This window comes from Antechinus flavipes, chromosome 6 (assembly GCF_016432865.1).
Source record: "Antechinus flavipes isolate AdamAnt ecotype Samford, QLD, Australia chromosome 6, AdamAnt_v2, whole genome shotgun sequence".
NCBI lineage: Eukaryota > Metazoa > Chordata > Mammalia > Dasyuromorphia > Dasyuridae > Antechinus > Antechinus flavipes.
Window position 1 is genome coordinate 155,594,212 of NC_067403.1, and position 24,075 is coordinate 155,618,286.

The 24,075-nt window shown below is 37.0% G+C and overlaps 1 pseudogene; it reads right to left on the reverse strand.

The window, feature by feature from the left end:
* Positions 1-86: 86 nt before the first annotated feature.
* LOC127541456 (glyceraldehyde-3-phosphate dehydrogenase-like) lies at positions 87-20,335 on the reverse strand (annotated as a pseudogene).
* Positions 20,336-24,075: the final 3,740 nt, after the last annotated feature.

The following is a 24,075-nucleotide window of genomic DNA, read 5'->3' on the forward strand; positions in this document are numbered from 1 at the left end:
CTCCGCCACGGGGGCCCCAGGATTCCTGCCCTGACAGCTCTGCTGGCCTAGACTCAGGATTCCTTTGGCTCTTCCCAGCGTCACAATCACCAGGAAGTTTCCTCCGCCAGCAGACTGCGGACCATCGCCCCAGACTGACTTCCTAAAATGGCCAATGGGGTGCTTGCCTTGCAGTCCGCCTGCACCAATAGCTGCAGCGCGCAAAGGCTGAGTGGGGCGGGGGCAGTGGATTGACACGTGGTGAGGAGGTGGGGGTCGGGACAGGAGAGAGGAGGAGTGCTGGAAGCTGGAGGCTTCTACTTGAGTTGGGGCGGTCGGGAATACCGAGACAGAAATGTTTTGTCTTCAGAGTAAGCAGCCTGAGAAGCATCTTTAAGGATGGCTGCTGTAGGAAGAATAGTTTTCGGGGCTTAGAGGGACTAGCGAGAGGTGTGTAAAAGGGCTATTAGTACTTCTCGAGGGGAGCATCAATGTCTCAAAGATGCAGAGATACTTTATCAACAAATATTGACTAAACGCCTACTACCAGACTCCATCCCGGGGGCTGGGATTCCAAAAGACAAAAGATAAACACTCCTAGTCCTCAAGGAGTTTACATTCTATTAAGGAAGCTCACGTGACCACATACGAATATACTCAAAAAAATTTTTTTTACCCAGATCTGTGATTTCAATAGTATGGGGAATTCCCAGTGAGGAAATTCCCTCTACCAACCCCGGCTACTACCTGCTCTGTAGTTTATAATCTTTAAGATTTATCTAGGAGCACGAGGAACTTTAAGTGATTTGCTCGGGTTCACTCAGTCTCTACTATCGGTGGCTAGCAGAATTTGAGCTCTACGTCCTCCTTGAAGCTGTCTCACATTAAATATATATATATATATATATAAAATAAACAAATACAAATGGGAGGGACTAGCTAGGGAGATCAAGAAAAGCCTGTGGCAAAAGGTGGTATTTGAGCTAATTTTTAAATTTAAATCAGGGACTCCAAGATTTCCAGGAATGGCAAACATCCAGGGCAAAGACGGAGAAAGGAATCATGGCATGCCCTATGTTAGGAACAGTAAGAAGGCTTTGATGGGAGAAAAATGAAAGGCTAAAATAAGAGATTTAAAAGATATTTCCTCAAATTTGTCATATTCATGCCTCCATACTTTTATTCTGTTCTTTCATATACCTCAAAAAACTTTTATTTCCATTTGAAAGAACATAAATTTGATGAGAGTTGGATTTTTTTTTTCTCTTGTGTGTATGTCTGTGTGGGTTTGGAAGTATTTACATTCCCAGTGACTTCAGTGCCCAGAGCTTAGTACATAGTAGGCATTTAATGAATGCTTGTTGAAAGGCTTGCCATCTCAACAGAACTCCAATGCTATCTCCTCCAAGTAATCTTCTGATTTTCTCCGTAGAAGATGACCTTCCCCTTCAGACCTTTGATAGTACTTTGTTTTGTAACTCTGATGCAGTTATTTTGTAATGTTGTTGTTAGCATACTAGCTACATCCCCTGCTTTCACTGGTGTATGCTGCTACTTATGTAACAATACATTCTTGGAAGGACTGGAAATGATTGTCATCCTAATGTAGACGGTATGTGCTGGCGAACTGCAACATATTATAAAAGAGAATTGGATATGAACAAAAAATGTATCAGGGAAAGAGATGGGTGGTGAAGTAGACAGAAAAGGGATTACTACTGATAGACAGCCCATGGAGGAAATCAAGGTTTCTAGCACATTGGGTGGATTCTGTACTGTCAAACATAAAGAACAAAAATACACTCTTTTGATTTTATGTCTCACAAATGAAAAAACATGGATGGGTTGGTATTTTGGAGCAGGAATATACACATCCGTGATATTGCAGATCAAACTGGATATTTGAGTATATAATGCTCTGGGTCTACTATATTGGGGATGAGAAAGGGAGGCAAACAGGGTTAAGCCTAAGATACACAGCTAGTAAGGGTCTGAGGCAATATTTGATCTAGGTCCTACCAGTTCTGTATCCATTGCCCACCTAACAGCCCCTGTGTCTACTTTAAAAACACACAAAATAAAATAAAATAAAATTCACAAAAGACCTGGATAAAAATGATGGATTATAAAGAGTTATGTGTACTCTAATAAATGGAATGATGATGGCATAAACCAAGGTTTCTTAAACTTTTTCTGCTAATGACTACTTTTTGCCTGAGAAATTTTTATGCAACCCCAATTATATATAATATATATAATAGGTATACAAACCAATATTTAATGATGATAAATCATAATTTGAAGACACTCCCCCCACCTTAGCTATGTGACTCCATGTAGTCACAACCCACAGTTTATGAAGCTTTGGCATTAACAATGAAAAGGAAGGAAAAGTCTAAAAGTGAATACAAAAAAAAAAGAAAAGAAAGAAAAAAAACTAGAAAAGGGAAAGCTCAAATTTTTACATGTTAAATTAATTTATCAGTATCAACCATTACTCAAGGTACCTTCTCCTACAAAGAACTCCTGCTCTGTACTCACATAAACCTGGTTCAGTCATGGGGAAATGTGGCTTTTCTAAAATTTTCTGGTTTGTTGTATTCCCATCTGGAGTTCCAGGGAAAACCTCTGCAGCAAAGCTTAGGTATGGCTCATTTCAAGGGTCTCCTCTTCTAGAAAAGGTACTCAATATCAAAGTCAGATATAAGACAACAATTCATTTTCTCCACTACAAAAAGAAGTGCTTAAAGTGGAAAAGACTGATAAGGATATGTTAGCAAATACATAAAACGATAATCCAACACCATCATTATCACCTCTCTAAAAAATAAAGGCACTTTGTTGAACTACTAAACAGAACACTCTCACATGTATAACTGACGGGCCAATAAGAATATGGCATGGGCTTTCTTAGTCCTTTCAACTGCAGTATCTACCGACCAGTTTCTTATAGTGATAATATGAATGTGTAGTTGTAGGAAGTACCACTCACTGGGCAGCCAACACCAAGTCAGGAACCTCTTAAACTCATAAAATAGTCACCAAGGCTAGACATGTCCATCTTTTAGGATCAAAGTTCAGTCACCTAAGCATTGTGAAACACAAAGCAGAAGAAATAGCCAGGGTCTTGAAGTCTAATCCCAAATTCCTTTAGCAAGCATGTGTCTTTACTATTGTAGCATTGAGCTGATTGGAAAAGAGGGAATACTCCCACTTCTCCCTTCACATATACATACACATACTTTCCTAAAAGTCTAAGAAAGGCTTGAAGAATAGAGGAAGGAAAAGAGGTGGTACTTTTTTCATCAACTATTAAAGACTACCAAGTGGACAGCTCCTTCTGGCTTCAGCCATAGGGACAAAGAGAGCAGAGTCGTGTTTTACCTAGTCTTAGGAAGGACTGAAAGCAACTATAAAGCTTTGGTTTCCCCATGGAGCCAAAACTCCCATTTCATGGGATAATGTTTGGCTCACCACCACTACATTATTGTTTAGATAAATGTTTGCTTCTGTATCTAATTTTACTGTATGTTATGTACCAAACTTCAGTCTTTAAAAATAGGTTGGTGCCTATCCCTGGACAAGTAGTTTATAACTGAAAAACCTAACAGCTACTGTAAAATTTAGTCAACATTCTAAAAAATCTACTTGAACTTCAAGCTAGAAACTTCAGAAAATAATACATTTACAATTTATCATATTTTTATTTTCTGAACTAGATTTTCAGCAAACATGAAGAGCTCCATTTACCAACATGTTTTTAAAGGATTCCAAAACTATCTAAAGTCCCCTAAACTTAGAAAGCAAATTATAGGAATTCTTTTGCATATCTCTTATTTGAAATGTAAACCTCAAGACACTATATAAATGTCAATTAAAAACTATTATTATTTAATTCTATTTCATCAAGTTGACAGTTGTCAGAATAAACATTGCATTACCTTCCAAGTAGAATATAAGCTATCTCAGCATAGACAGTGTTTCACTCATAATAGTGCCTTAAACATAAAAGGCACTTAAAATTGAATTATTATTGCTAACTTCCTCTTCCCTTTTCTATAGTCTTATTGTCCACTGCTTTCTTTGCTATATCCCCTACTTTGCTATATTCCTCATCATGTTAAACACAGAGTCATAAGATTTTGGATTTGAAAGGGACTTTGATGTCTCTCCAATCTAACATATACCTGAAAGAAACCCAGACAATCATATATCTGACAAACAGTGATTCAGCCTCTGCTGAAGACTTCTATAGATTAGTCTAAAAATTCTTTCCAGATTTCCATGTTTGAATGTACAAATCCAAGGGGGTAAGAGTTGGAGGGAGCATTTCTTAGCACAATAGACTGAGTGGAAACCAACACTTAAATAAAAAGTACTTCTTTTCTGTTAAGATCTTTGCCTTCCTGAAAAAATTCTTGCAATGTTGCTTTACCTCTGTTCTTCAGCTGTACCCAATATTTCTAAGACCAGCCTTGTTGCATGAGTTCTATTGATCTCCAGATCTTAAGCATGATCCTAGCAATACTGGGCTGGGTGGGGACTCTAATGTTCAACCCACATAGAAGTTCATAGCCTCAATTGTATTTTCATGGCTCAAGTGGCATAGAAAGTCCATAGAATGTCTTGTGTGACCCAGAGTACTGGTACAGGTGTATGATTTTCTCTTGCTCTTGCTCCATTACCTGCGAGCAACTGGAACCCTTCTCTGTCATCACTCTGCTGGACCTGCTGATCCATATTATTAGACCCAACTGAACTAATGATGTAAAGGAACCAAAAATTGACCTCATATTGATTTCAAGAGAATTCTTTTTTGTCTCTGTTCTTCTGATCTAGATCCCTACGTACTGGAAACTATGTGATTGCTCAGGACAAAAGAGCAACACCCTAGTAGCTGAAATTCAGAGAAATTAAAGTCTTCCCTGTACCTGAACTGGGCAGTTTCAGTACTTTTTCTATGGGGGGGAGGGAGGAGGGGGGAAGGAGGAATTGGGTGTGTTTCACTTGTTCCTCAGGACACTCAAGAAACATAGAACACTGTATATATATAATACTCTGTTTCTGTTCCTTCTCCAAGAGCATCCAGAGAACCTTCTGAGTACCTAAGCAGGAATTATGCATGAATCTGAAAGGAAGCTTTGCTCCCTGAATTGAGAAACATCCTAATTTTCCTGCCTTCTTCTTAGAAGAAAAGCTATAAGTAACTATTGGAAACTCAGATTTTATGTGGTTTTCTTCCTAAACCCTTGAAAGGCTCTCCATCCCTGTCATAGTCTTTGTTGCTGCTATTGATATAGACAGTCTTCTGGAATCTTTCTTGAATAATAGAACTATGGAGCTACTATCCAAGAATCTAACATCTTTCCCTGGTTAACAGTACCACAAAGACCTCCCCTGTCCTTTCCCAGTATTAAGTGCAAAGTTCTTCAGCATGCTCTCTCCACTTCACTCCCATATTCCAGGAAAATAGGACACTGAGATTCTTCTAACTTTCCTCATTCTCTCTGAAAACTATGATAAACTACTATCATCCCTTGGCCAGGACCCAATAAGGAAACGATCTCCCGACTCTTTTCTTATTAATCCAGAATACAGAATCTAAAGGTAGCTTCCTTTCCTCTACCTCCTCTTATGCTACTGACATCCTATCCTGCCTCTGTGATGCTTTCATAGTTTTTAGAGAATAAAGTATGTCCTCTTTTATATTCAGAGGGAAGTGCCCTCTTCCTCCTCCTGAAAGGATTATAATGTTACTAATAAGGAATCCTTGAGGGGAGTGATCAAGGAAATTAGTTAATATTGCCTGAATTGAGATACAATGTTCCAACATACCAAACTTTACTCTTTAACATATTGTGACATTTTTCTTGTTCAAAATTCCTACAAATGTTACCTTGAAACACAGAGTAGAGATTTGTTCTGGAGCACAGGGGATAATTTCCTAAACTAGAAATATTTGGATATAGAATAATTTAAAATTAAACAGAATCATTTCTGGAAGATGCAAAACTCAGTATGTATCACATTTCCAATCAGGAAAATTTACTCCTCCTTGAAATAGCCTATGCCATGTTTTAAAAATAGTTCATAGCAAATGTTTCTTCGGTTCAAACCTAATTTTTTCTCATTGCAGCTTTCAGGCCTTGTCCTAGGTTCTGCCCTCTACCAAGAAACAGAACGAAGCTAATCCCGCCCTACCATTTGTAAGGGTGAAATTGAAACCACTATACTCCATTTTAGTCTTATTCCTTAACTAGGTGAGAACATATTTCAATTAATTAAAAATCCTTGGACTAATGAAAAAAGTCTTTGAAAGTCACTTGATAAAGTGAAATACCAGACAAGATGTCTCTTCCATTTGTCTGCAGGATTTTGTTATATCTTCTATATAAAAACACGAGCTAGCTTGGAACAAGTGTGATTTTCTAATACATCCCTGGGGAGGAAACACTTGAGGTATGGGAGTCTACTAATGAGAGACATTAGTTTTGGTCTTGGCCAACTCTGCTTCAAGGTCAAAGCTAAAGCCTTTTCTTTAACCACTACCACCATCATTTTGATCAGAAAGCCTTCTAATTTCAGAGGTTGTTGGGTTGTTGAATTTCTCATCTTCCCACTGGAATCCAAAATGGTGTTCTTGATCAGTTGGAAGCAGTGTCTCCATCAGGAGCTAACTTCAATCTGGACACAGATTCACCATACTTAAGGTGAAATTCCTTGATTATCCTACAAATTAAAGAAAAGATTAATGTTAATCAGGAATTATTAACCATCTGCCACATGAACTTCTGAAGGTGAAGTCTACTTTCCCCTAAGTTTTGTATGTACTGATGGAAGAGTATGACACTGACTTTTGGGGGGGATTTTGTACCAATTCTTCATATTGTATTACATTAGTGACTTGTCTTTTAAAAACTCACTTAAGGCCAAATTCTTAAGGTAAATTCTCAGCTGATTATCTCTTTTTTATTATTATTATAGCTTTTTATTGACAGAACATATGCATGGGTAATTTTTCAACATTGTCCTTTGCAATCACTTCTGGTATTAAAGAACTATCCTGACTCGCTCTAGGATATTCACTGGGAATAAGGAGAAGAAATGTAGCTTGCTTTGGGAACTTGGCTCATCTGTGAAAGTAAGAGTTGGGATGAAGATCTTCAGAACTTATATAGGTCATACCTTTGAATACTTGAACACAATTATGTCCCTTAGAAAAAACTATATAGCAATGTGGACAGAGCCTAGAGTCAGGAAGACTCTAGGCCTGGAGTCAGGAAGACTTGCATTCAAATGCAGCTTCAGACATTGTCCTTGTGCAAGTCATTAATTTCTGCTGCTTAGCAGCTGTAAAATAGGGATAATAGCACCTAACTTCCAAAGTTGTTGCAAGAATAACATACAGTATCATACTATACCTTGCATATGGTAGGCAGTTATAAATGTGAAGGAACTTTGTTCTTTTCTAAAAGCTAATAATCCCTAGTTCCTTCATCCAATCCTCATATGATCTAGATTCAAGACTCTTTGATGAGGTTAGTGGTAGATAGAGAGTTGTTAAAATCCTCTTTTGGTCAGTGCACAAGTTCTTCATGAAAGAATTCATGAAACCCAAAATATTAATTGGCAAAAATGAAAGTTTATTGTTGGATAGAAAGCCAGTTTTGCTAAGAGACTGGCTTCTGTAGTGGCAAAGTTCTATTAGGGAAATGGAGGCTGACATTGAGAAGAGAATGCCTTTTCAGTGGGCAGGGTCCTAGAAGCAGAGCAATCTGCTTTGGATTTTCTGCAAAGAATGAGTTCAGAAACTGCCCTTTAAAAAGAAGTCTTCAGGCTTCAGATTTCAGAAAGCCAAAGTCCCCATGCCTACATGTTTATTGGTATCTGGCCCAGATCTCCAATTGGAATTAACCACACTTCAAAAAGGGTGTTTTTGATCAAGATTTCTAATTAAATCAAAAGGTTTGGCATGGTGTTCTCTTCTTTAATATAATGGCTCTCTCTGGGAGCAGGTTTCTTGGGGAGGTTTTCTGGAGGCAGCCTTAGTTTCAGTTAAAAGTAATAATCACCTCAAAGACAGCCAGGTATTAAAAGTTCAAACGTTTATTTTCTCCTTCCTTGGGCCCGGGTAGCTTTGTTAGAGGCCTCTCTCTCTCCTTGATTCTAAGAGCTTTTGCAGCTTTGTCCTTTGCTTCTGCCTCTGCTTCCTTCAGCCTCCAGCCAGCATAAAGATGGAAGATGGAATGAATCTCTTGTCTCCTTGCCTGGGGTTGGGCAGCTTTCTGGAGAGCCTCTCAGACCAGCCTTGGTCTCAGTGGGGGAAGTACAGGAGGCCAGACACCATTCCAACTATCTCCAGCCAGCACCAAGGTGAAAGTAGGAATGAATCTGTCTTGCCTCCGAGAGAGGGCTTCTGGCTCTCCCAGAGTGCTTTATGTCTGTCCCAGAGTGCTCCGTGTCTGTCCCAAAATGTTCTCTGGCCCTAAGAGCTTCTTACTTATATGAGCTCTCTAAAAGTGTGAACACAAGCATTGTTTCTCAGTTCCACTTAGTACCTTGTTTCTTCTGGCCCATAACATCTCCTTGTTAGAGCAGATCAATCATACTGAACCATGCTAAATTAGATAATTATTGTCTCTATCAACTCTAATGAGTTAACACTTTGTAAGGATTCCAACAGTCTGGCATCCCTGAAAGATAACTTATTTTGGGGGGAGACTCCAAAAAGGGATCCCAGTTCAAAAGGGAACACAGTTTCAGAGTGATAATTTTAAAGGGAACACAGTTTCCCTCCCCCTTCATTTTTACCTTTCTGGTTGCCTTCCTTGGCATTGGCATAATCATCACAGCTAACATTTCTATAATACTATGTTCCAGGAACTATGCTAAGGAATTTATTATCTCATCGAATTCTCACAATAATCCTCGAAGATAGATGCTATTGTTATCCCCATTTTACAGATGAGAAAACTGAGACAAAAAGCAGGGTAACACTACTATTGTCTGAGACCAGAACTGAACTCAGGTCTTCCTGACTCTAACCATGATTCTCTTTCCACTGCACTACCTAGCTACCTTATTCAAGGAAGACTCTTTTTAATGCAGACTAATATGGCATTAGTTTTTTAACTTCAATATCTCATTGCCAACTTATCTATATTGAGTTTGAAATCCAATATAGCCCCCAAATCTTTTTTTTAAGTTAATTACTATTCCTGTCTTATCTTTTTATTGTAAAACTGAATTTTTGAATCCAAATATAAGACCACATTTATCCTTACTAAGTAACCTCTTATTAGTGCAATTTTGTGTTGCCATATAGATTGTGCACCAAAATTTTGACACATTCATCTCATATATCAATCTCTTTATTCTTTCTTTCTTCTTGAGACTATCAGGATTAAGTGTCCTGAGCAGAGTAAACCGGCTGTTCTTGTGGTGATTACTCTGCTAAAAGGAAGACTGTCCCAAAGACCTCCAGAAAACCCAAAAGAGAACATTACATTTTGGTGCCTGAACGTGGGACTAAGGATTTGCAATCATAAGCCCAGACTGATACATTCTGAGTTCAGTGGAAAAGCCTCCAATTCTGATTTCAGTAGATAAGTCTCCTATTCTGAGTTCAGTGAAAAAGTCTCCATAATCCAGAAATTAAGGTAAGTATAAAAACAGACAAGAAGGAAACTTTGTTAAGGACTAAAGTAGTATTCCCGCTGAAATGGGACAAATGTTTAGAAGGGAGCCTTCTTTTCACTTCAAGGAAAATGTGTAGAGAGCATAATTAAACTCATTAAAAGCCAAGTTTGATTGTAATTTGGAAGCAGATCATTGAATTTTTAGAAATATTACAATACACATCTCCTTTATTCTCAAAGGAAAAAGAATTAGATCCAGACTAGTGGAAATTAGTAGGAGAGCAACTGTGTGAATATTACAATGATAATGGTACAGAGTCAATTCCTAAAGAAACAATATATATATATATATGTGTGTGTGTGTGTATGTGTGTGTGTGTGTGTGTGTGTGTGTGTGTGTAAAACTTAATAGAATTGGCTTTAGGAAATTATATAAGTTATAGAATAAGGAAAAAGAAGAAAGTGCAGGAGGGGGAGGATACTGACAAACTAGGTAAAATGGGTGAAAAATCAGATAAGAAAGGAATTAAGTACAATTCTGATGAAATTAAGGAGTGTGATGCTTCACAGCAGGAACTATTAGGGCATTCCCCATCTCCTGACCTATCCTCCTCAGTTAACCCTTCATAGGTGGAGGGAGGAAGAGGGGGAGGGGTAGTGACATAATCAGCACCATCTATGAAGCAGTCTATGACAAGATTACAAAAGGCACTAGTTAAAGCTAAAAAAGAAGGACAGGATATAACTGATTTGATAAATGCACACCCTGTGATTGAAGAATTTGATTCTTCATGTCAAGCCAGGAGAAGATACACTCCTTTTGATCTGGAAATTATTAAAGATTTTAAAAAGAGTTGCATTTTTTATGGGGCTACATCACCTTATGGTAAAATGGTATTAGAGAATTTGGCTTATGAAATTTTAACCCCTAGTGATTGGAAATCTATAGCAAGGACATGTTTAGAACTTGGACAAAACTTGTTGCGGCTTTTGGAGTATAGTGAACTATGCAGAATACAAGCCCAACAAAATAGGCAAACTGGAGTTAACATACAAATCACCTTTGACCAACTAGAAGGTAAAGGTCAGTATGCAGATAATTCAGCACAGATTAATTACCCAATAGCAGTATATGAGCAAATTGCTGCTGCTGCAATCAAAGCATGGGTTTCCCTCCCAGGAAAAGATGGAGGAAAAGCCTTGACGAAAATAGAGCAAGGTCCAAATGAACCTTTTGCTGATTTTGTGGGACGTCTGCAAACAGCTGTCATACAAACAATTGGAAAAAATGCAGCTGCAGGAATTATGACAAGACAACTGGCTAAGGAAAATGCTAATGAGCTTTGTAGAAGAATTATATGGAGACTACACAAGGATGTTCCTTTAAAGGAGATCATAAGATGATCTGCCACAATAGGCACAAATGCTTTTTATATTCAAGCTATAATGCCAAACGTGAGAAGATGGAGTCCATCTTGGCAAGGGACTTCCAGAGGGACTCATAAATGCTTTCAGTGTGGTAAAATAGGGCATCTGAAGCTCAATGTAGGTATAGAGATAGAGTGAGAAGATAGGGTGAGAGAAGACCCAAAATCCTATGTACAAAATGCAACTAGGGCTTCCACTGGGTCTCAGAATGTAGATTGATCCAGGGAAATGAGAGGCAGAGTCCAGCTCCAGGGCCTCAAGTGGGACATGATGGCAGCCAAGGTTATACCCAGAGAGTCTTTAGAAATTCAATATTAAGACATGATCAATCAGCCAAAAAGCAATCAGATGGAAGAAAGGGATTACATGATCTATCAGCCAAGAAGCAATCAGAGGGGGAAAAGGGATTGCAATTAGGGAAAACAGAGTTGTATCCCTCAGTAGGGATTACTGAGATATTCCTCTGGAGAGGTTAAATCTGTTCCTTTCTGGTCTATGGCTCCTTTGCCTCCAGGCACAATAGGCTTGACCATTTCACTTCCTGAGAGTGCTTACAAAACAGTGTTCATTCATACACTGATATGGGAAACTGGAGAATGTATAGCTAATATTCCAATCACTAACACAGGTAGATAATGTGTGACTTATTAACCAGGAGTAGTAGCATCAGGTTTACTATTACATACCCCTAATAGGCAATCTGATGATAGTTGCCCAAATTCTGCCTTCAAGCAGCAGAATCCAGGAATACTCTGGACTGCAGCAATTATACTGACCGACCCATGCTCACTATTTATATAAATGGCATACCATCAGAAAGATTGGTAGATACAGGTGCAGATCGTATAGTCATTAGAAGTGCCAACTGACCCAGTCACTGGCCAAAGATTAAGGCAGACACCTACATTTTTGGCATAGGAGGATCAATAGCAGCTGAAGTTAGTGCTGCCTCTATGAGATGGACTTTTGAAAGTGAAACAGGAGTTTTTACTCCTTTTATAGTTGAAAAAATCCCCATCAATCTGTGGAGAAGAGACGTTTTATAACAATTAGGAGTACAAATGAGTACTTCAGTTTTTTAGGCAGGGCTGCTGTTGAAGGCCTGCCAACACTTTCATCTGTTCCTATGCAATGGAAAACTGATACACCAATGTGGATAGAACATTGGCCCTTAGGTAGCGATAAAATTGAGGCTTTATTAGATATAATACAGGAGCAACTTGACCAAGGACATTTACAACCTTTTCTAAGTCCTTGGAATTCCCCTGTATTTGTTGTAAAAAAGAAATCTGGAAAATGGATGATGTGGACTGATTTAAGAAAAGTAAATGAACAGATGGAAACTATGGGAACTCTTCAGCCTGGACTTCCACATTCTACTCAATTGCCTAGAGAATGGCTTCTTTGGGTTATAAACATTAATGATTGTTTCTATTCTATCCCTCTAGATAAGGAGGATATGAAAAGATTTGCCTTTTCAGTGCCCAGTGTTAACTTAGCTAAGCCCTATAAAAAATATGAATGGACAGTTTTGCCACAGGGAATGAAAAACAGCCCTACTATGTGCCAAATGTATGTTGCTGTTGCTCTTACTCCAGTACGAAAAGCATTTCCAAAAGTAATATTATTACATTATATGGATGATATCTTGGGATGTGCACCTGAGGAGCAAATGTTAGAAGCATTTTTACAAAAGATCACAGAAACACTAAGGAACTACAAATTGCATATAGCTGCAGAAAAAATTCAAAGACATGCTCCTTTTCAATATTTAGGATATGAAGTATACCCTAAGATGCTTACAGTACAAAAGTTTTCTTTAAGAACAGAGAAGCTAAATACCTTAAATGACTTTCAAAAATTAATAGGAGATATCCAATGGATACATCCAGTGTTCGGCTTAACTACCAATCAATTGCAACCTTTATGTGACATTTTAAGGGGAGACACTGCTTTAAATATACCACGCCAGTTTACAAAAGGCTTTGAGAAAAGTTGAACTGCCTTTATCCAATGTGGTTGAGTCCACTCAAAAACCCTCGGAAATATCAGTCTTTGCTACAAAAGAAGCCCACAGCAATCCTTCATCAAGAAGACAGTGTGATAGAGTGAGTGAATCGCCCAACACAACCAGAACAAAGCCTTACCCTTACCCAGTTCTTGTGGCTAGAATTTTATTAAAAGCCATTAAGCAAGCAATACAATTATCTGGGATAAGACCTGACAAGATATACACCTTTTATACCAATGCACAAATTAATGTATGCTGTGAAACCATCCCAGAGTGGCAAATTTTATTGGCCATGGCTCCAAATTTTACACATGGATCTCCATTAAAGATAACCTTATTATTACATAATTGGCAATGGGTTTTTGAAGAAAAGGTTTCTAAGGTTCCTTTTAAAGGACCAACTATCTTTACAGATGCATCCAAACATAACATTTGTGCTATATATTCTCATGACTTAACTATAAAGAAAATAGTCAGAACTCCTTTTCAGTCCACTCAGCAGAATGAATTATATGCAATCATGCTAGCTCTTACCTATTATTTAGGATATGTAAATATAATATCTGATTTGGCCTATTCAGTAGGTGTGCTACAAAGAATTGCCACAGCCCAAATAAAATTTTCAGCTTCTAATATATATCAGCTCTTTAAGGAACTTCAAGAGCAAGAGAAATGGAGAGTCCACTCTCATAGAGGACTTCCAGGTCCTATTTTTGATGGAAATTCAAAGGCAGATACCTTTTTAACTATAGCCTTTTAACTATGTTAGCCAGTAGTCTTTTATGTCAGGAAGCCCAAGAATTTCATTCTAAATATCATCAGGCTGCCTAAGCTTTATTTTTGCAATTTGGGATAACAAAAAAGTAAGCTAGGAGCATAGTAAAAAGCTGTATAACTTGCCTTCCTTTTCACACTCCTACACTCCCTCCAGGAAAGAACCCTCGTGGTTTGAGACCCAATGAAATCTGGCAAATGGATGTAACCCATTATAAATTTTTGGGGCATCTGTCTTTTATCCATGCTGTAGTATACACCTTTTCAGGATTTACTTTTGCAATACCAGCAGCCAAAGAAACAGCCCAAGTGGTCACTGAATTCCTTATACAGGCTTTTGCAATCATGGGCATGCCATAAGCAATAAAAACTGACAATAAAACTGCATGTACTTCTAAACATTTTGTATACTTTTGTTCATAGTATCAGATTTTACACACCATTGGCATACCTTTTAATCCTCAAGGCAATAGTAGAAAGGAGAAACAGACACTCTAATGTGGAGCATTTTTAAGACACTACTACAAAAACAAAAGAATGGGGGAGCCACAGGTAACCCTAAATTTAGCTTTCTATACCATTATTTTTTAAATTTTTGATAAAGATGCATTAGCTCTGCCAGACAGGTTTTATAACCCACTGGAAGGACAGTGTCCAGTGCAAGCAACTGCACTATCCTTAGATAATTGCCAGGTGATGTGAAGAGATCCAGAAAGTGGTGAATGGAAGGGATCCGATAGATTAACTACTTAGGGTAGAGGGTTTACTTGTATCTCTACAGATGAAGAAGGAATCAGATGGGTGCCAATGAGCCATATTTGTCTTGTCCATTGGAGAGAGACAGAAACAGAGAAAAACCTCGAAACAAAGGAGAAGCCTAAGAAACATCTGACACTGAAAGAGCATGACTGATAATGAAACTGTTACAGAACTTCAAAACCCACAGGAATCATTAGATTCCCTGAGACATGATAAGACTGTTACAGAATTTCAAAACCTGCAGGAATCATTGGATTCCCTCAGATGAAAAATTGTTGATAAGACTGTTGCAGAACTTCAAAACTTGCAGGAATCATTCAATTCCCAGACACATGAAGTAATTGTTTTGGACTATTTCTAGGACTTATGGACATGTATAATTCCTCATGTTGATTCATGTTATTTGTTACATCACTACTAGACTGTGTTACTATGTGCTTGTGTAATGACTCCCATGTTGATGGATTTATGTACACCTGTTTCAAGTGAGACCCTTCAGAAACCTGCTAATCAGTTTTGATTCCCCATTTTCATTTGGTTTTCATCTTCCTTCCTGAGACATCAGGGAGGGACATCACCTCTTTTGGTGTTTTCACCCCTTTTTTGAGGAGTCAGGGAAGGTGTGATCACCTCCTTTTTGGGGTTCTCACCTCCTTGAGAAGTCAGGGACAATGTGATCACCTTATGTTCTAAAATAAAAGAAAGCAGATGTTATGGGAGATGTTATGGATTCTTACAAGATGTTAAAGAAGTGGAATTGATGAAACAATGGTTATCTAGTTTAGCATGGTACTTAATAGTTTTCTAAGTTCAGTATGATTGATTTAATCTTACAACAAATAATGATTTCCTAGTGATATAATAATTGGTTTATACTCAGTGTAGAGCATATAAACTGGGAGCCTCAGCCAGAGAGAGGGCAGAGAAGACAAAGGACTGCAGGCAGGAGCACAAGCTCTCAGAGCCAAGGCGAGAGATTCATTTCCATCTTCATCAGCACTGTGGTGGCAGGCCTGGTCCAGAAAACAAGCTGAGCCCCAAGTAAAGGAGATAAGATTTTGAAGGAGATAATAAAGGATTTGGACTTTAATACCTGGCTGTTCTTGTGTGATTACTCTGCTGAAAGGAAGGCTGCCCCAAAGACCTCCAGAAAACCCAAAAGAGAACATTACAGAGATCAAATTTGAACTTAAGTCTTCCTGACTTTAGGGATGGTGTTCTATTCATTGCACCACTTAGCTTCCCCTATCAGTCTGTTTTCAATTTCTGCTCTTTCTACTTTCACAATGTCTTTTAGATATCTACCTCAACTTGCCACCTCAGTGTAGATGCTCATCACTTCACACCTGGACTATGCCATCACCAGCTAGTTGGTCCCCCTTCCTCAGTCTCTCCTTGTTCCAGTCCATACTACATTCTGTTTCTTAAGTGATCTTCCTGCAAACCATGTTTCACACCCCACCATCACCACCACCATTCCAGATAGTCAAACCCCAATGGCTTTCTATTAACTCCAAATTCAAACATAAAATCTCATTTGGCTTTAAATTTGTTCACAACCCGGCCTTTTCCTACATTCTAATCTTACATTTTACTCCCCTTCACATATTCTATGAGTCTTATTGTTGAGGTGTGAGAAATGAGGATTAAGAAATCCCTTGACAGAAATGGGATCTCCTGGCCAGTCTGCAGGCTTTGCAATGAGTACAGGCTCAAGGTTTGTGGCAAGAATGGACTTATTATACTAAGAAAACAACTTTCTTAGTGGGCAAAATCCTGTTAGGACTTCTGCAAAAGTCTAGCCATTATAGGGTTTGAGAGGGTGGTGATTATGCCCCTGGCCAAGATCTCCAATTGAATTGAATGATTTTACTTATCTGGGAGTTTCCCCTATGAACAGAAGGGTGAGACCCCTCCCAGAGGCCCAGAAGGTTTGAGACCCATGATCATCCTTTCTCTAAAGATTAAAGAGGACATAGTTGACATCAGGGCCTTTCCAATCCTCCCCCCCAAAGATCAGAGTGACGGTTTACATGATTATTTTTCCTTAAAAAATAGCAATTTTCCAAATGCTTTCTTTTCTCACCTCTGTCTTCTGGTTTCTCTGCCTTATTTCAAGACTTAGCTCAAATCATATCTTTTGCAAAAGGCTTTCTCTGGTCTCTTCTCCACTGTTTGTGCTTTCTCTCTGTGATTAATTCCATTTTTTGTTGTCATTCAGTCGTTTTTCAGTCATGTCCAACTTTTTGTGATCCCATTTGGCATTTTCTTGACAGAGGCACTGAAGTGATTTCCCATTTCCTTCTCCATATCATTTTACAAATGAGGAAATGGAAGCAAACAGGATAACACAACTAGTAAATATCTGAATTCAGGAAGATGAGTCTTACTAACTCCTGAGCTGCAGTACCACCTCCCTGCCCTTAATTCCAATTTACCCTGTACTTATTGTGTATCTACACAGTTATTTAGATGTTGTCTCCATTATTAGAATGGGAACTCCTTGAGGCTGTCCTCAAGGAATTGTTTTTATCTTTCTTTATATCCTCTGCACTTAGCACAGTGCTTTTTACATAGTAAGCACTTAATACTTGATTAGCTGACTGAATTTGTGAAACTGTAAATTTATGAAACTTTTTCATGGAGAATTCAGACAGAAATCATATAAAGTAATAGCACTGCTGGATCAAAGGGTATGCACAATTTTATAGCCCTTTGGGCATAGTTCCAAATAGTTCTCCAGAATGATTGAGTCATTTCACAACTCCAAGAACAATGCATTAGTGAGTTTTCCCATATCCCCTCCAACATTTATCATTATCTTTTCCTGTCATTTTAGCCAATCTGAGAGGTGTGAGGTATACCTCATAGTTGTTTTAATTTGCATTTGTCTAATCAATAATGATTTAGATAATTTTATATGACTAAAAATGGCTTTAATTTCATCATCTGAAAATTGTCTGTTCATATCCTTTGACCATTCAACAACTGGGGAATGACTTGTATTCTTATTAATTTGATACTGTTCTTTATATATTTTAGAAATAAGGTCTTTATCAGAAACACTGACTATAAACATTTTTTTTCCCCAGCTTTGTACTCTCTTTTTAATCTTCTATTGGTTTTGTTTGTGTAAAACCTTTTTAATTTAATGTAATCAAAATTGTTCATTTTGCATTTTCATAGTCATCTAGTTCTTTGGTCATAAATTCTTCCCTTTTCCAAAGATGTGATAGGTAAACTATACCTTGCTCTTCTAATTTGCTTTATGTCCAAATCATATATTTGTTTTAACCTTATTTTGGTATGAGATGTGAAGGTCTATGCCAAGTTTCTGACATATTTTCCACTTTTCCCAGCAATTTTTGTGAAATAGTGAGTTCTTATCCCAGAAGCTGGAATTTGGGGGGTTATCAAATACTATATACTATAGTCACTTATTATTGTGTCATATGTATCTAATCTATTCTACTGATCTGCCACTCTATTTTTAACCACGACCAAATGGTTTTCATGTATGCTGCTTTATAATAGAGTTTTAGGTCTGGTACTGCTAGACCACCATCCTTTGTATTTTTTCCCATCAATTCTCTTAATAGTTTTGCACTTTTGTTCTTCCCAATGAATTTTGTTATAGCAAAGTGTTTTTAAAACCAACAAAGCCCTTTTTTGGACAAATGTAAAAGTCTTTAAATACTTAGTAAGCTGCCTCATAAATGCACCAGCATTGGCCAACTAACTTTTTTTTGCTCCAGAGAGATTCCAGCCTGGAGAGTTCTGATCACCAGAATTACATTCATCTGTACAGATTTGATTGAAAGGGAGATTTGTTATTCATCCACAAGCTAGAATTTTGTTTTGTTTTGTTTTTACTTTGAATTGTGCTATCACTTATAAGTTCAAAGACTATATAATGTACATGGAATAAAACTCCAACTGTGGACTAACAGTTGATTTATATATTTTGACCAATCTTAAATTGGAGACAGCAGCTCCAGCCAATTATGAATTCACTATATGCTATAAATCAGGGAAAACTAATGCAGATTCCCTTTCCCAAATGTCATGTAATTAATAATAAGCCAAAATAGAAAAGGTTCAGGAGGTATATGTGATATTTAAGGAAATGGACTACAAGCAAGTGAAAACGTAAATGAGAATTTGAGACTTTCATCAGACAGAATGCCATCCACATATGTGCTTCTTATTTCATTTAACCATCCTTCCCTACTTCAGTTGTCTATGGATGATTGCAAGTGAGAATAGATGGCTAAGAGAAGTAATAAAATCCAAAAATCAAGGAAGTAATGCGAAAGGGTTCAAGTTCATCATCTTATTGTTAACTGTAGAAATTGTTAATAGCAATAGAATGCGATGCCAAACTTTGACTGATCTCATGTATGAAACCATGAAGCACTGGGTATTACTCAAACATATTACTTAATAGACTCTGAAGAAAATAGGCCATTCACCATTTAATCAAAAATGACTACAACCAAACTTGGGATCTGAAAGCACACATTTATAATTTTTTAAGATTCAATTTCATTTGGCAGCCGGTTAGGTACTTACAACACATATATTGGGAAAAGGAACAGGGAAAGCCATGCTGGTGAGTTTCCCATTCAGCTTAAGTATGTCAAGCACCAGGGAAAGTAGGAATAATGTTTTGGGCAACATCAGGCCCATCACACCACAGCTTGCCAGAAAGAACTTCTACTGTTTTCTTTGGCAGTAATGACTGTAATCATGACTTTTTCTACAATGCCAGAGTTGTCATGAATAACCATGGCTAAGGGGATCAAATAGTTTGTATTGAAGGAGGAACTACTGATAATCTTAAGGGAATTATCACATTTTTCACGGCTCACTCTCATCACAAATATAGGGGCATCATCAGAAGGGGCAGAAATAATGACCCACTTGGTTCTTCACCTCCAAGTTTGCCCCAGAATTTTTCATGGTAGTAAAGACACCAATGGATTCTACAAAACCTTCAGCTACAGCATCTCCCCATTTAATATTAGTGGAATCCTGCTTCTGGAATATAGTAATGATAATTTTCAATTAATTACTAGCTTTTCATTCTTAGCTTTGACAGTGACCTAGAACTTGTCATGAGTAGAATCATACTGGAACATATAAACCATGTAGTTGGGATAAATAAAGGGATCATTGATGGTCACAATTTGGAATTTGCCATTCAAAAAGTGTTAAATGTATATTTACTAAAGTATACATTTTATGAAGAACTCATATAGACCACTTACATGGTAATCAGAAAAAGCAATACAAGAATTTTGTCAAGATCTCAACAACTTGAGAATTGACTGTACAACATGGCACTGAAACTGGCACAAGACTATCCAGCATGGCATGTCCTCATCAGAAAAAGTGCTGTGATCTACAAGCAAAGCAGAGTTGAAGTAGCTCAGAAGAAATATGAGATGCACAAAGTTAAAAAATCTTCCCCAAATATTCATATGGATTATTTGTGCCCAACCTGTGGCAGAGTATTCTAAGTTTATTTTGATTTTATCAGCCAGTCAAATACATCATAACTTGACTTTAATATAGTGATGCCATTTTGGTCCTCTTCAAGAACAAAGAACAACAACTAGATAGTCATCATATCTACTCCACCTGAGTTGAATGCAATCCTGATAACTAGGCATCTCAATATCCATTGACTCCTATTTTCCTCATCTTGTCTCATTGATGTAGCAATGACAGTAAATTCTAGCATCTAGCTTGGGACAAGAGCTGAGCAAGTGGATAAGCTTTTAAAGTATGGATTTTTGTGGCCTTTATTTTGACTATTCAGTGGCATATTTTGGTCACTATTGAATCCAGTCTACTCTTCTAGATAGTTGAGCTTGCCAGTCCTGTAATTTTATCTAAGTTTTTTGTTTTTGTTTTTGTTTTTTAGGAGAGAGAGACAGAGATAGTGACAAAGACAGAGACAAGTACACGGAGATGAGATAAAATGAATTACTTTAAACAGTTTTTTGCTATCGAAGTCTGAGAATACCAATAAAATCATTTTTAATACCCAATATTGGATACTTCTTTGTATCTCCAATGTCCTACAAACAGTGAGTATGTGATAAATATTTACTAATGATACTGATGCGAAGATGGTTTCTCTTAAAATTTAATTTTTAAAATTTGTTTTGAAATTGTAAAATCAAGGGAAACAATAAACTGGGAAAACATTTTTAGTCAAAGGTTCTGATAAAGGCCTCATTTCCAAAATATATAGAGAATTGACTCTAATTTATAAGAAATCAAGCCATTTTCCAATTGATAAATGGTCAAAGGATATGAACAGACAATTCTCAGATGAAGAAATTGAAATTATTTATAACCATTTGAAAATATGCTCCAAATCATTATTAATCAGAGAAATGCAAATTAAGACAACTCTGAGATACCACTACACACCTGTCAGATTGGCTAGAATGACAGGAAAAGATAATGCGGAATGTTGGAGGGGATATGGGAAAATAGGGACACTGATACATTGTTGGTGGAATTGTGAACACATCCAGCCATTCTGGAGAGCAATTTGGAACTATGCTCAAAAAGTTATCAAACTGTGCATACCCTTTGATCCAGCAGTGTTTCTACTGGGCTTATACCCCAAAGAGATACTAAAGAAGGGAAAGGGACCTGTATGTGCTAAAATGTTTGTGGCAGCCCTGTTTGTAGTGGCTAGAAGCTGGAAAATGAATGGATGCCCATCAATTGGAGAATGGTTGAGTAAATTGTGGTATATGAACGTTATGAAATATTATTGTTCTGTAAGGAATGACCAGCAGGATGAATACAGAAAGGACTGGAGAGACTTACATGAACTGATGCTAAGTGAAATGAGCAGAACCAGGAGATCATTATATACCTCAACAATGATACTGTTTGAGGATGTATTCTGATGGAAGTGGATCTCTTTGATAAAGAGAGCTAATTCAATTTCAATTGATCAAGGATGGACAGAAGCAGCTACACCCAAAGAAAGAACACTGGGAAATGAATATAAACTGCTTGCATTTTTGTTTTTCTTCCCGGGTTATTTATACCTTCTGAATCCAATTCTCCCTGTGCAACAAATAAACTGTTAGGTTCTGCACACATATATTGTATCTAGGATATACTGTAACCTATTTAACATGTAAAGGACTGCTTGCAATCTGGGGGAGGAGGGGGAAGGAGGGAGGGGAAAAATTGGAGAATGCAAGGGATAATGCTGTAAAAAATTACCCTGGCATGGGTTCTGTCAATAAAAAGTTATTTAAAAAAAAATCTAAAAAAAAAATAAATAAAATAAATAAAATAAAATAAAATATTACCCTGTTCTAAAAAAAAAAAAAAAAGAAAAGAAAAAAAATTGTAAAATCACTCACTAATGCAGAGTCCTTCTGAAGCAACCACAAGTTTTAATCTTGCTTGACTTTGGAGAGGGTGATCCTTCAGGGAAGGACAGTCTCTAATCATATCTCCTTAGTGTTAATCCCATTTCCTCTTAATGAGTACATGGCAGCTGCTACTACTGCATGTTCACTTACCCTAGCTCCTCATTTAAAAGGTGTTGTCAGTTAAAATACTTAGGGAGGATCCGAGATGGTATTGATACCACTTCCTCACAATCACATGATTCAATTCAAAATACCTTTGCCATCACATGGAAGCCACTTACTGCAGTATATAAAAACAGTACCAATTTAAATCTCTGATTCACCTAGTCAGCCCACCAATTCTGTTCTGCCTTGGTATGTTAAAATTCCTTTTTGACTTTCTCTTTCTGAATTTCACCTCCTTCAATCAGAGGAAGGCCTGAACACATAATTTTTCTTTTAACAAAACTTTCCAGGAAAATAATAATTATTTAATATGGAAACACTAAAGTTTCTATTTTTTTATCATATGTATTAGATACCAAAGTTAAATTCTTTAGATTAAGAAAAGGATTACAATTCAAATCTTATTAACTCTATTCTCTAAATTCATAATTAATAAAAATATTATTATAGCTTTTTATTTACAAAACACATGCATGTGTAATTTTCCAACATTGACCCTTGCAAAACCTTCTGTTCCAACTTTTCCCCTCCTTCCCCCCACTCTCTCCCCTAGATGGCAAGTAGTCTAATACACATTAAATATATGAAAGTACATGTTAAATCCAATATATGTATACATATTTATAGTTATCTTGCTGCACAAGAAAAATCAGATCTAGAAAGAAAGAAAAAGACCTGAGAAGTAAAACAAAAATGCCAGCAAGCAATAACAGAAAGAGTGGAAATGCTATGTTGTGATCCACATTCATTTCCCATAGTTCTTTCTCTGGGTGTAGCTGACTCTCTTCATTACTGAACAATTGGAACCGGTTTGAATCATCTCATTGTTGAAGAGAGCTATACCCATCAGAATTGACCATTATATAATTTTGTTGTTGCCATGTATATAATCATCTCCTGGTTCTGCTCATTTCACTTAGCATCAGTTCATGTAAGTCTCTCCAGGCTTCTCTGAAATCATCCTGTTGGTCATTTCTTACAGAGCAATAATATTCCATAACCTTCATATACCATACTTTATTCAGTCATTCTTCAAATGATGGGCATCCATTCAGTTTCTAGTTTCTAGCCACTACCAAAAGGGCTGTCACAAACATTTTTGCACGTGGGTCCCTTTCCCTTCTTTAAGATCTCTTTGGGATATAAGCCCAGTAGTAACACTGCTGGATCAATGGGTATGCACAATCTAAACTTATAATTTAAAAAAAAAAATCTTTTGGACAAGAAAAATGTCTAATGGCAATAGCACAGATATTTTTTCTTGGCAAAATATGTTCAATGGGGGTGGATGACATTAAGTTCCTTTTCCTTCATGAATATTATATAAACACTATTTAATTCAGTATTTATAAGCTGAAAAATAGCTCTGCTATGATAATTTTAAAAAAAATCTATTGTAGCTAGTCCACACAAATGAGCATTTTCTTTGCTTAAATATTGTTTGTTAAACATAATTTAAACCATTTTTCATAATCATAAATAATTTTTTCTTGAAGAATTTTCTTACCATTATATCTGAGCATATAAAAAGTTATTATTACATATCTAATTTCAAGTAAATAGAAACCTGGATTTTTCTTTTGCACCCCTAGCAAGGTAAAAACAAGGCCTTCCATTCCTCCCAAAGGGATATGATCAATTCCAAGAATAAAATCTAAAGGCACAGATTGGCAAAATTCTTTACTATATGAGTATGTGATAAAATGTCTAAGTATATAATAGATGAATATCAGCCACATCATAAAATTAAATAGTTGAATAATAAGATTTGAGTTCATTTAATTAAATCATTTGATTGGGTTTTTTTTCCTTTAAAAAAATCTTGAATTTATTTATGTACTTAGATTATAAACTCCTTGAGGACAGAAATCATGTTTTGGTATCTTTGTATTTTCTTTAGTTCTGT